This window comes from Dermacentor variabilis, chromosome 2 (assembly GCF_050947875.1).
Source record: "Dermacentor variabilis isolate Ectoservices chromosome 2, ASM5094787v1, whole genome shotgun sequence".
NCBI lineage: Eukaryota > Metazoa > Arthropoda > Arachnida > Ixodida > Ixodidae > Dermacentor > Dermacentor variabilis.
Window position 1 is genome coordinate 135,529,530 of NC_134569.1, and position 14,039 is coordinate 135,543,568.

Sequence of the window (14,039 nt, forward strand, 5' to 3'; positions counted from 1 at the left end):
CACATCGAAGCTCGTGAATAGGTTTTTCGACGCCGGGACTTGTATACCTATAGATCTTTCAGCGGCTTCTCAAGACGACGGTTGTGCCTACGCACACTCAAGTCACCTGACAGCTTCCTCAAAAAGTTCGTAATTTAGGCGAAACTTGTCTCCATGTCCCTTGATTACAGGACAATATAAACAAACACTTTCAAACCTAAGCGATTATGCATGTATAATTTATCTGCTGCATGCTTTTGCCTTGAATTCAACTGAACTGAGTTTATTATCTGAATAAAACAAAGAAGGAGTATTCGCACACACACCAAGAGAGAGAGAGAGAGAGAGAGAAGCAGATACGTCGCACTATGAGAATCGATGTATTGCGATGCTTTTTACTAGTAGCTGCAGCATGGCTACCCAGATTCGTTTGGGATTAGGCAAAGCGTTACCAAGTGGACCAACGTGCTTGTGCGAGACGAACGGCTGCGTGTATGACGCGCACGTGTGTATGACGACAGTAGCAAGACTACCGTGACGGCGATCGTGCGACGCCGACGGCATGATATCTACTCTTCTTGTTCGACGCGAGCTTTCGACATGCCGATGGTATGGTTCTACAAATTCTTGTTTCGTGGGTTCTACACTATACTCTTAAAAAGTTTGCACCCATTCGGGCTTATCTTGTTCCATAATAATAATCGATTTCTCGCTTTCATTGTTCCATAATAATAATCGATTTCTCGCTTTCATTCTCTTTAACGCTGCGCGCCCGGTACTTCCACGCAATGAACGACATGTACGTCATCAGCGTGACATAGCTTTCTTGACAGGTAAGTAGCAAGCGCAGAGTTTTTGAGAAAGGAAACGTAAGCAAGGCAGATGACTATCATCGTTGTGGGACAAGATAAGCTCCAAAGGGTGCAAACTTTCTTAACAGCGGAACTAAATCGATCCTTCGCCGTCCGTTGTCCGGTGTCACCCAAGGGGGCAGGGGGCAGGTGCCAGAGCGCACGCGGGGAAAGGGGGAAAGAGAGGGGTATAGAAGCAGGTGTTTCGCCGGCGCAAGTCCTTTCGCCCCATGGATTCCGCTCGGCGCGAGCGGCAGCGGGAGCTCGCACGAGAGCGGCAAGACCAACGTCGCGCAAATCCCGAGCTTCGAGAGCGAGAAGTGCAAGCAAAGCGCCTGCGGAGGGAAGCCGCTACCGCTGAGGCTCGAGAACAGGAAGCGCGAGCCAAGTGCCGGTGGAGCCAAACCAACCTCCCCCCCCCCCCTTTCAAGAGAAGGGAACCCAAGCCAAGCGCCAGCAAAAGCAAAGGCAAGCTGACCCCCAACTTCGAGAGTAGGAGGCCGAGCAGAGACGTCGACGCAGAGAGGTTCCTCCCACAGAGGGTGCCGATGGACGCTTCAAGAGAGAATTCCTCGACTGTGAGTGCGGCCACAGCTGCGAGGTGTGTGATAGAGTGTAGTTTGACCACAACCTCACGCAACTGAAGAGAGTGCGTAATCCGGAACCGAAGCTGGAGTCTAGCAAAACGACGACAACGAGACAAAAGATTGATGAAAACCACGCTAAACACGAGTTCAAACATGTGAAAACGACCACCAGCCTCGCTGTCTTGACAACCTTCACTGCGTGGAACTGCTGGCTTTACTTTTTTAAGAGTGTAAGTACTCGACGAGTGTAAGCAAGATGAACGCGGATTGTGGCATCATCAGCGACTACGTGTTATACAATCCCATGTATACTATGCTCAGCAAATGAAACGCGATACTCAGATCACATGGTGGCTCGCCGGCCCCTTTTTCACGCCCAGTGAACGCTGGGTAATCACTGAGGGGGCCGTATGCAGTCAAAATCCCCAATCACGGGCATTCGCTTTCATTTGATTAGAAAAAATGAATCAGACCGATGTCCCTAGCGCCCTAACGGTGGCGCAAAATAATTCCGACAGCCACACGCTGCGAGTATGGCGTTTGAATCGTGGAGTACCACTGTACTACCTGTGGCTGTGTCATGCGTTCTTTGTTAATCCTGGGGTTTTAAACATACCAGAACCACGATTTGATTATCAGGCACGCCGTAGTGGGGGACTCCGGATTAATTTTGACCACCAGGGGATCTTTAACGTGCCCCCCTTTGCACGGTGCATGGGCGTTTTTGCATTTAGCCCCCATCTAAATGCGGCTGCTGCGGCTGTGATTTTATTCCGCGTCCCCGTGCTTAGCAGCGCAACGCCATTAGCCCCGAGAACGACCTACAGGGGCGCTGAGAGCCCCACTCGCGTCACGTCAGTGCACGGACTCGTGCCTGTCGTCTGCTGCAGTTCGGGCGGTGTCCGGGCGCCTTCTGCAGTCTTACGGTTTGTTCGCTCTCGTTCCCTATGTTGGCATACTTATGACGGTCGTTTCAAATACATTTTTGTAACGTCTTCGTTGGAAAAAATTTATTCAAAGAGCTGGTGGGGGTGGTGGTGGTGAATTGTAGCAACAGGCGGGTTTAGCCTGGCGAACAAGGACGGCAATTGCTCTGCCCGATTCAAAGAGCTCATTTCCTAAATGACAATATATTTCACAAAAGTAACGTTACTGTGCCAGCCGAAGGAACTCAGACCAATCCACTGCGGGTTTTTCACGCTCGGCCTACACTTTGCAGCGGTAGCTCACATAAGGACCGAGACGCTGAAGACACCAAGTTTTCGCCAATGTTGAGAAGTTGACAAAGCGGGTAACGCAAGTGCAGCAATTCGAATCTCCTGCTCTCTTTTTCAACCGGCACCAAACCAATAAATTTTTCTTTCGTTCATACAATCATAAACACTCATAAGCATTTAATTTTACGTTAGCGTCTCTTACTCACGGCGTTTGACTATAGAAAATCTGTAGACCGAGATTCAAGTAGTGCTGAAAAGATAGGAGCAGATATAAGAACGGCAGCAAAGGGTGCTGTTATGATTGGCCTGGAATTTGACGCCTCAAGTGTAAAAAACATTTCAGCTTGCTTTCCCGTGTCAAGGTAATTGCCTTCATCCCCGAGAAAGCGTCACCCCTATGGCCACTGCGATCCTCTGAGCGCATACGAAGGGACGGACAGAAAGGAAGAGGCACAAAAGGGACGACAGAAGGAGGAGACACAAAGAGGAGGAGGTCGTCGACTTCACAACCTTAAAAGCACAGGACTGCGCTAAACATGCAGGAACTGACACTTCCACAAGTTCCCCAAGTTCCGTAAGTTCCACAAGTTTGCCAAGCAGACAGCGACTACCTCAAGACCACGAGAAGTAAATGAGCCTTTCGGGGAAACCTCTCCACCGTTTGTGTCGGCTGTAGGCCAGGGGTTATTTAAGGCCGTCCTGGCCCCTGTTGGGCAGAACCGCTTGGGACTCGGATAGAGTCGCAACCATTGTACCACGAATGGAATACATTCTTTTTATTCTTAATCATCGCGAAGCCCGCCTTCGTCACCGCCTTCTGATTCTTGCGGTGAAGGCCCGTCTCACCCGGCCGAGAGCAGGTAAGCGCGAAATTCCTAAAGGTGCTAAATATAGCTCCGCATGTTGTCATTGTATTTGTGTGTGTCTTTCTAACGCTACTTAGGCTTCCCGTATGGCAGACCTGCTAACCCTATTGGCTGCTTTAACCTAGTACATCCATTTATTCCGCGAAGTCTATAGACTTTTCATAAACACTGGGCGGACTTAGGGCTTTACGCTTGATTTTTGACTAATGTCGGTAGAATTCTTGCAGTATAGTCCGAAAAGCCCGCGCTCTCACTTCCGAACATAGACAGTGGAAAAATGTATTCTGTAAGAGTTTTCAGCATTCTTTTTGCGGTGTCTTGGAAATGCAGGAGACTTTGTTGGCAGAAATGTGCGTGCGACCTATCTTTACCGACACGGCAAACAGCCTTGAATTGGATGTGTTGCAAATCGGGGTTAACTTCCGACCAGACGCTTGAGAGCTCGATGAATTGACACAAAAAACAGCACACGGTGAAGCTTCGATAACGACTGGGGCGTTACTGAGGCATAGCTTGAATCCCGGCTCCGCATCTTGATAGCATCTTGCTTCTATATCGGAATCGGCTGCGGTCACACTCGGCAGGCGCCTTACGAGTTCTCTGGACGGAGGCCGTGCCACGCATTGCCCGAGGTAAGCTTTACCCAACGTCGTCGCGTGGTTCAAGGTGAGACACAGGTTGTGTGATAACGAGGTTCTCACATACAGCTAGGATAATGAAACAGGGGGAAGAAGGGGAAGGGTCAGAATTTGTACAATCTACTACATCTTGATGAAACCAAGTTCAGAGTATAGCGCTCTGGCGCAACGGTCGAACGCATTATGGAGACCTTCGCGGCGCTATCTGTGAACCTTGTATAATGGCGGCTATACGCCGTCCGTTCCGCCTTTTCTTTCCTTCCTTTTACGACTGCGAACGTGGTGCACGTAATCTTCAGCGCCCGTTTACCTTCGCGGCGTTGCCACTTTGAGCATTATGCGTGTATTTCGCGGCGGGCTTGTATACGAGCACTACAGCGTCCGTGGATGCATCAAGCCCATGCTCCTTTCGTCCCGTGCATGCAGTTTCCATTCTAGCTTCAGACGTCAGCGCTGCATGCGAGGCGAGGAAACTGGAAAGCGTCACACTTACGTTGTTTAGGCTGACATCATAATCGCGTTATCTCGAGCTATGACAACGGAAATAGAATTCGCAACCTAAGTGCAGGCTAGTTTTTCTAAACTTCTACACTTCGGAAGTCGCTCAAACGCCATGGACTTATGCGTGCGCGCTTCATAATGTGGTCCTCATGTTAGTGCACACAAAAGCGACCAGGGCACAGATTTGTAGGCTCGCAAGCAGTGTGGTTATTAGCTCGGCAGGGAAGATAATTTTCAGTATCTTCTTGGCGCGTACCTTTTACTGCCACTCTGGTGCGTTTCAGTTAATACAGTTCGCTTTGCTCTTTGAGCCAGTCTTTTGTTCCTGAAGGTTAGCACATGGACGTCCTTAGCTCTAGCCTTCCATACTATTTGCGTACTCTATACCAGTTTTTAGCTGGTACAGTTGCTGTGCTGATGTCCTATAGTTGGGCTTATATATAGTAAAATGACATAGTATACGAAATATTCCTGCAACATTTTTCATGAGCTAAACCCTTCCTTAGCTCTTCTTCCTTGCATATTAAGGGAAATGCCTTTCTTCAGGACCATTGCCGCACGTTCGATTACCCCGATACTCGGACAGCAATCATGCGACGTTGTCTTTTTTTTTTACATTTGCGTTGATGCGCTTATAAGCATATGACGTGTCATTGAAGACAGCGTACCAATGGCGTCTCGCATGTTGTGTGACGCATTCGTGCTTTCCTTGCACGCCAAAAACACTCGCGCAAATTACTCTGCTGGCATTGCGTGTAGGAGGAACAAACACGTATCTGGAAAGACTCGTGGCGAAGTCAGGTGCCCTCTCCATATAATTAATTGTTCACACGGACTCTGTCGCCCTTCATCCACTAATGAGTGGTGCAGTCGTCTCTTCTCTGGCGTGCATCGACAACCGCCAAGCATGACATTCGAGATTCGCGCACCCGTTGAAAATCCAGCCGGCGCGCGCAAATCCCGAAGGCTATGCGCCAGGTCTTTGTAGGTCTAACCCACCGTTAGAGGGTTCAGCCAAGATGTGGAGCAGTTTAGCATTGAGTGATGGCATCCGGGCGAATACGTCCAAGCAGGCTGGCGCTCGCTCGAAAGCTTTCAACTTCACGCAGCGCGCTGATCTGTCCTCACCATCCCACGTTCCTTCTTTTCTTCTCCTTTTCGCCATTTTTCTTGTCCGCGTTAGCGGATTAGAGCACCGGTTTAGGTCGGCCTGCCTGTCTTCCCTCCAATAATTCTTCTTTTCCTCCTTGCGGAAGTCTTGCGGAACCTCAGTGTTCCGCCGAAGAAAACAGAAGTGAAACAGAAAAGGCAAATTGATTTTTTGAAACCAAACTGCTTGACCGCAGAGGCTCAGCTTGCTAAAGGCTACTAGAAGAGTGAAGGTAGCTATGTAGCTACAAGAGGTGTGCCATACAACTTTCCGTGTCAGTGAAGAGAAAGTTGTATAGCACACCTCTTGAAGAGGGAGCATGTAAGAGCGCTCTTGCAAAAAGTCCCATGTCCTCATCTGCTTTAGCTTAAGCTGAGGAACAGAAAACACAAAAACCTTTTCAGTACAGCAAAATGAGACAAAATAAACCGCTGAGCGTTGCATTTGATTTACTTTTCTGCCTTTTCCTTTCGCAATTTTTTCTTCCGCATTTCGCATTCGCGCAAATGCGAACCCACTGCAAGGGGTTTATTATTATTACTCTTGGTTTATTTTCTGTTCTGAGAAACCAGAAGTTTTGTCATACGCTGCCCGACTACTTGGCGCGGTAACACATGTGCAGAAGCTCTGTCACGTAGCTTCCACTTCATTGTGTGTGTGTGCGCGTGCGTGTGTGACGTAATGGACCCGCCTTTGACTTCTCTGGTACGACCATCCCTATATTGCTGCTCCTTGGAATTTCGCGTGAGCAGCCGGGATCCTTGGAAATGGCCAGCTCCGAAATCAGGCCAGTGCACCACTTTCTGCAATGAAGCTGTATGCTATGTTCAAGTACAAATGACGTCCCTCGTTGGTTATGAATTTTGTGAACCGCTCGGGTACATGCGTTTCTTGCGTGTTTATGTTGTGTATGGTACCATTAGGACTGTGGTCACTATATTAATTTTTCTGTTCTTTCTTTTAGACATTTAGATCGTTCGGAGCACATATGTGAATTAAGAGAAGAGGACCGGCTGGTGCCGTTTAACAGGCACCAACATCTCTTTGAACATAGAAAAGAAGAACAATAAAGATATACTCAGACCGAGAAGCCCCGAGACAATGACTGCGCCATGCAGCTACATGGCAACGTCTTCCTCCACATGTCTCAGTAACTACAGTCATACAATAGTTACGTAAGCGATGCTCACGCTTGGTCTTCAATTGAACGGCACTATGCAAGCGGTTTGGTTTATCGGTGACGCACTGAAATTTGTACTTATCCGTTCCGTGAGATGCGTGAGTCAGCAACCACTCATCCAAACAACGCCAACACACAGGAGGGAGTGTGACACCTGCGGATCTTTTGTGTGGAGACTGAGGCCTGAGTAGAGACATCCGGTGCGTTTACGGTTTACGTATACGATGGTGCTTGTATAATGAGCAACGAGGCCACCAACATAGCGGTGTCGTGAATCTCGAAATCCATGGATTGACTCTAGGGCACTTTTCACTTGATTGTGTTGCACATTTCGCAATACTCTGCTGGCTTTATTTCAATCACTAAATCCATTTCATACCGGTTTTTCTTTATCCCCAATTAGTGATCTAGGAAAGTAAAATTGCAACGGAACACCTTTTTCTAAAGAAAGAAAGAAAAAACGATTTTTTTTTTTCTGGCGTGCAATGAAATATTTAGGTGGAGTACTTTTTTTTTAATTTTTCACCTGGATTGCCACAACGGTGCACTTTTTGTCGAAACCTAATTAAAGTAATGTGTAACCAAATATTCGCGGACATGCACAGTGGGATAAAAAAATCGACGCTTATTCGTCGCGCGTTAGAGTTGCTAAAAAATGCACGTGACATTGTTTTCCACCAGCATTGAGGTGGCGTGACCTACCGCAAAAGGAAAAGAAAGGAAGGAAAGAAAAAAACAATAGAGCTAATGGCGCTTGTCCTGGCGGGAAGCGGGTCGACGAAAGATTGCGAAGAGCTTAAACGCGAGAAACGGGCGCTTCAGAACAGCGGAATGTGTGAATCGACAAAAACAGACTTTCGCGCTCTTGTGCCCAGATATTGTCGGCGCAACTTTGTCTTCTGCTGGCGCTAGAGGGCTTCATGTGCCTACGTATCCAATATATGCATATTCATTGCGGTTCATTTGTTCTTATTCATCTGATGTAGCGGTTGTGCGAACACCCGAGCTCGATCCTGTGTAAACTTGAAGGGCGTATACGTCTCATTACGGGTTCGATCAAGTCTTGATTATTCTCTTCCAAAGAAAAGGCAACAATAATAACGACAGAATAAAGAAAATGAGAGTGACTGATCTGTCCCGCAGCATCCAATGCTATCTCTCTCTCTCTCTTTATTTGTGAGCGGTGAGATATTCGAGGTCGCTGTCATCCTCGCCTGAACGTAATCGCGATGAAACAGCTGGCATATATGGACGCGAGCCCGTTCCGAGAGTCATCGGCATTCGGCGCATACGATCGTACGCAATCATGCTCACTCCTATGTGAACGTTGGCAATGGCCATCGAAGGGCACGCGGCTGGTATTTTCAGTCGTAGACACAACACCACGTGACCTCCCCGCGGGCGATCGTGGCCCTTCCGGTGGGCTGACTGCTCGGTCAAGAAAAGTCGTGCATGAATTACCCGCTCGGCCAAAACATTTGCAGACCTTGTGCGCAAGTCAACCTTTGCGAATTAAGCGCTCGCGTCCTCTCCTTAGTACAGCGTGCCGAAGCGAAAAGCTTTCGGGTTCGGTTAAGATTCAGGTTCAGTCTTCTGCATATATTTTTCCGGTTCGGTTCAGGTTCGGCTCTGGAGCAAAAATATAGCGGTTTGAACCGGTTTAGCTAAAATCGGCTCATACGCGTTTATAGTGGTACAGAATTAGAACAAAAAATTTTAGAGAACGTTTTTCAGCCTCAACTTCGAAATTACGTCAGCGAAAGACAGTTTATTTTTATTTTCACGTGACGCGGACCGGTGTATCGCAGGTGCAAAACCTGCAGACACCTTCAGAGTGACATTAAAACTAAAAGCACCGCAAGTAGTTATACACACGAAGTCGAAACTAGCTTTCGTTGTGCAAGTTCGAATGGGATTTATATGTTTGAATGTTCCTTTTGTAAGAAACAATATATCGGTGAAACGGGATATCAATAAACGCCAGATTAAGCGGGCATTGCGCGAATACAGCTAAATAGCTTTCCAACGCCGTCGCCGAGCATTTCAACCAACCAGGTCATAACTGCGATGAACTTAAACTCTACATCTTATAGTCAAATTTCCGTAGTGAACGAGAAAGAAAATAGAGTATCATACCTTATCCATTAAGTTCGAGACATTGCAACCCATAGGCATAAACGTTTCAAAAGGAGCTTTAGAATCTATTCGCCATGTTAATTTCAAGCTGTAGGCAACAACCCTTCGTTTGGTTGCTTAGTGTTTTTCTTTTATTCTCACTTTCTTCCCTTTCCTTTTCCTTTTATATATATATTTATTCCATTTCAGCAATTTTGTTTCACGAGCACCGTCTTCTGCCGCTTGTACCTCTTTCAGAGACACGATAGCCCATGACCACCAGCGGAGCAGGTAATAGAGGGGTGCTGTGCACACGGTCGTTGACACGCCGGCTGACACACGGCAGTGTCACCGGCCTTGTGCACAGCACTCCTTTATTCTCAATTCTACACCCTCGCCGCTAACACACCTTCAGTCGTCGCCGCACTCACCTGCCTTACCCCCTCTACGCTTTGAAGGACCCTACTTATATGCACTGTGCCAAGGAAAGCATATGTCGCCTTGAATAAGGCAAGTCCACTTGTCGAAATGGCTCACGCTTTTACCTCGTTATCGTTTTTCTCGATGTCTGGAATCAATATAATCTTTGTAAAATCGACCTGTAGCAAAGGCTTATAAGTTTTGCCCTGTGTATCTTCAGTGGGCTGAGAGATGTGTACGTCACACCGAGCTTGCATTTCGAGGAAATTGGGGGAGGGAGGGGGGCAGTAGCTCGGCATCTAGTGTGTGGCGAAGCTTTAAAACTCAGTGAGCCACCTTGTTCATATTTCTTGGAAATAAGTGGTAGGTAACTTAGGATTCTGCGTTTTTGCAGTTTATTTCTGGGCAAAATTGGTGGGTGTTTTCTGGAGCCCACTAAAAAAAATTGAGTTTTTCTTCGCATACTATCACTTTCTCGTGACGTAGTGGTCAAGCAGCCAATAAGCTCAACCGGTTTCGCTCAACCACCCAATAAGCGCGTACTGAAATTGATATCACCGAATGTGACTGTCCGAGAATACGTCCCATGGTTGCAGCCCCCAAAATCGAAGTTCTTCTGTATTTTTTTTCATCTAAATTTAGGTGACTGCTCTGACTTACAAAAGCACACTGTCAATATTAGAACATATTTGTCCGGCAACTGGTACCAGGATTGTTGTCGCTGGTTACAACTTGTAGTCTATACAAGCATACTTCTCAATGTTTACAACCATAACTGTGGCACGCTCTTTCTTCTTCATTATACGGAACATATAGAACACCTTCCCGACGTTCGCACTATATACTGGGAAGGCTAGGAGATGCTGTGCACGACGTCAAAGGAGAGGTCAGTCGCGGACAACGCATGCGCCAGAACACGATCGGCCGCACAATTTCTCTCACGCCATGTATGTTCCCGATACTGCAAAAGAGTCAGCAGAAAGTCGGGGATGTCACTGTTATATTCGGTACAACTAGGGCAAACAATGGCAAGGAAGTCTCGAATGTCCGGGGCAAATCGGTCTTTACGTTGGCGTTTACAATTCGCGCCCAGTACCACAGCGAATCGCTGTTAGTGCAGTTCACTGGCAATGGTTTCTTTCGACGGTACGGCTCCGCTTCTCAATCTCTGTGTAGTAGTGCATCCTAAAGGAATCAACTGTATCAGATCGATTTTCGTCCTCAACAAAGTAAAGCGTGCAATCAGCATCCTCACCGGAACTCATTAGCGTCTCGTCGCTGCACTGAGCAAAGACAGCATTTAGGTGCACAGCAAGCACAGCGTATGGCCACTCCTCGGACTAAAGTCGACTGATCCTCAAGGTGCTTGATAATGGGCGACAATTCGTTAGACATTTTCTTATGGAATATTGGCTTTATGAGCAGCTCGTGCGCACTGCTAGTTGCTTTCACGGCCATTTTCAGATTTTCACACTTCGTGCCTTTCACAGTGCGTCTCTAGTTGTATTGGCATGTAAAACCCCACACTATAATATAACTAACTTTTATAACTTTTAAACCTAACTATAATATAACTAACCTTTTAATTGCGTCTCATGCATCTTCATAATGTCAACCATATGCCATGCTTGCAGCGTTGCCGGCTAAATGCATTGGCTAGCCCAATCACCAAAAAGCCATCCTCGAGTATTTGAGGGCTATATGTGGCCCCAAAATCGGAGTCTTTTGGATAAATCCGAATTCGGAAACATGTTACCGTCGAGCGTTTCCCGGACTTTTTCGGATTTATCCGAAAACGCAGAACCCTAGACTTTCGGTCATATATAGAAAAAGTTCATTGTTGGCTGGTTAATCGTGACATTTGCGATAACTCACGTATTCAAGCGCTCAGAAGCGCGATAAGTGTGTTTTAAGAATGGCACGTAATTTAGTCCGCTGCCTTTGGAGAACTATGTATGCCACCGAGATTAAATTTTGTGAAAATCTGGGGAACGTTATGGCCAATGCTTGAGAAGTAAAGTGTGTGCGGATCGCTGCCTTTGTAAAAAATAAAAAAAAAATCCTTGACAACTGCTCAAAACATTATATACGGGCAAGCTTGTTACAAACGGGAAAGTCATATCCGGACAACGTTTTAAAGTATATCGTTTAATGACAGGCAACTTAAATTCTTAATCTAACTTCTCGAAAGAAAGAACTTCCTTACAAAGGCATACAGAGCCCACGAGGACAACATTCACAGACGCCGACATATGATCGACCCCGATGGTAAAATTCTGTTTGCCCCCGAAGGTTACGCGGAGCAAAACGTCACTGCTACACAGGATTCGGCTGGGCGTTGCTTTCACCCGTCGCTACGCGCACCTCGTCGGCCAGTCGAACAGCCCTGATTGTGAACCCTGCCAGATGCCTGAAACACTGGAACACAAACTGGACGATTGCCCAGCATATATGCTGGGGCGAAGGACGTTAGAAAGTTTCCTAGCCAGCGTTGGCAGGCAACCCCTGTCGGAGGAAGCTATCCTCGGCCCATGGCCTGGCACTGCAACTTCAATGCGTGCAACTAAAGTGTTGTTGAAGTTTCTGCAGGACACCAAGCTCGACGAGCGGCTCTAGCAAGGCAACTGTCTCATATACATAAGCACTCACCGCTTATCATCATCGCCCATCGCAGTACTTTCACTCCCCTTGCCTCTTCCCGAGTGCAGAGTAGCAGGCGAGGGCGCACTAGCTCAGGTCGACCTCTCTGTCTTTTCTGCCAATAAATTCTATTCTAGGTATATGTACATCACGATACGGGCATTTTGTGCCATTTTGAAGTTTGTTGTATAGTCGATGAGATGAATTATTTTATGACCAATGCACCAACGAACCAGTTACCGAGGTTTTGTTTCTCGTGGTTAAGTTGTCTTATTTCGCAAAGTTACATCAACCTACACCAGTGGCCTGGCACCAAGTATACCTGTACCAAGTAGTGCAAGCTTAAGCCACCCTGAGAATCCCTAGGAGTTTTAAGTAAATGTATTTATTTCATAATCATTTATCTATTTGGTCTGTAGATTCAACAGAGGGCTTTCCATTCCTGCTTCCCTCACCGCCATGGTCCCACGAATCATTGACGTCACACGTGACGCGAAGCACAACCGCAACGAACGCCAGGAATTTCGACGCTATAAATTTCTCTGACGAATACAGTGGGATTACAGAGGCAGTACAGCCGTCCGCGTACAGCATTAAAACGGAATAGGTAGTTGTAGAGAATTGTCACTTTGCCTTCGTTCGAGACGCGCAAAGCACACGCATTTTCTGTCGCATAAAAGGCAGTCTTGGCGGCACAAAAATTAGCAACATGTGGGGTGTCCCAACTGAGTTGAGGTTATCCGAATTAATTTCAGTATTAGCATGGGAATCGGTTGCCGAATACGGGAGGCTTTGAGCTTTTGTCGAAAGCTTCGCGCCTCTGACGTGCCCTTCATACGGTCCACAGGGCATTGCGAACCTTTCGTCGAACCGGTTCGGAACGGTCCCTCTAAGTTCCGGTTCGGGTTGAGCTCCAATACGGTGGAAGGTGATGGTTCGGTTGGGCTCCGGCTCAGAGGAAAAAAAGAAAGAAATAAATTGGTTCAGCTGCAGTCGTCCCACATCGACGTTGCAAAAAACCAGACCGACAGAACACCGTTAACGCACAATGAAGTATTGCATAACATTGTAGCCGTCCATTCTGCTGAGACCAGCTCATACACACATCTCTCTACTCAGCAGGAACGCTATGCAGTGTGCTTATGGCGTGTACGAGTGCGACGACCGCGCCAGCAGCGGAAACCGGCACGCTGTCCTGGCTCCACCACCAACGTCGATTGAGCATTGTGGGTGCGTCCACTTCGCTCTACCACTTTTCTTTAAAATTTTTTTTTTGCAGCCAGACGCATTCTGCGTATCTAAAAGATCCTCCAATCAGGCAAGTGATCTTTACAACACATGCCACCTGGCTCCACTGTGCCCTCCCTGCCATATATTGGCGCCGACACCGCGCCATCAGCGGTAGCCGCACTGCTGTAAGTAAACCTGTACATATTTTCTCCTTTGACTTCTTCCGTACGTGTTCCTTTCTTTTTTCTTTTTGGTATGCCTTACAACAAAGCCCGACGCGGAATGCTCAGGCCAAGCGGAACGGAGCACCTCTGCGCGCAGCTCGGGTAAGAGTTTTGGGTAGATGCCGCTTTAGCGGCTGCAGACCAACTAATATTGGCGCGTTCTTTTATTTAAAACGTTAATGACACGTTGATTTAATTTAAGATATCAATTCGGAGGTTATACTGCACAAGTAAAGGTTGCCTCCCCGCTAACCCTATATATACGCGCGCTAGCGGCGCATGCGCCGTCAGAGGGACAGCACGACGGCAGCGGCGGCGCCGACGGCGGGCATGCGCCTCGAGCGCTCGGATAACTGCTATCGCAGTAAAACAAAGACATCATCTGAGAAGACGTGCATGGCCTGGGGTCCAACGGGGCAGGAAAAGTTGCAGGGAAAGTGC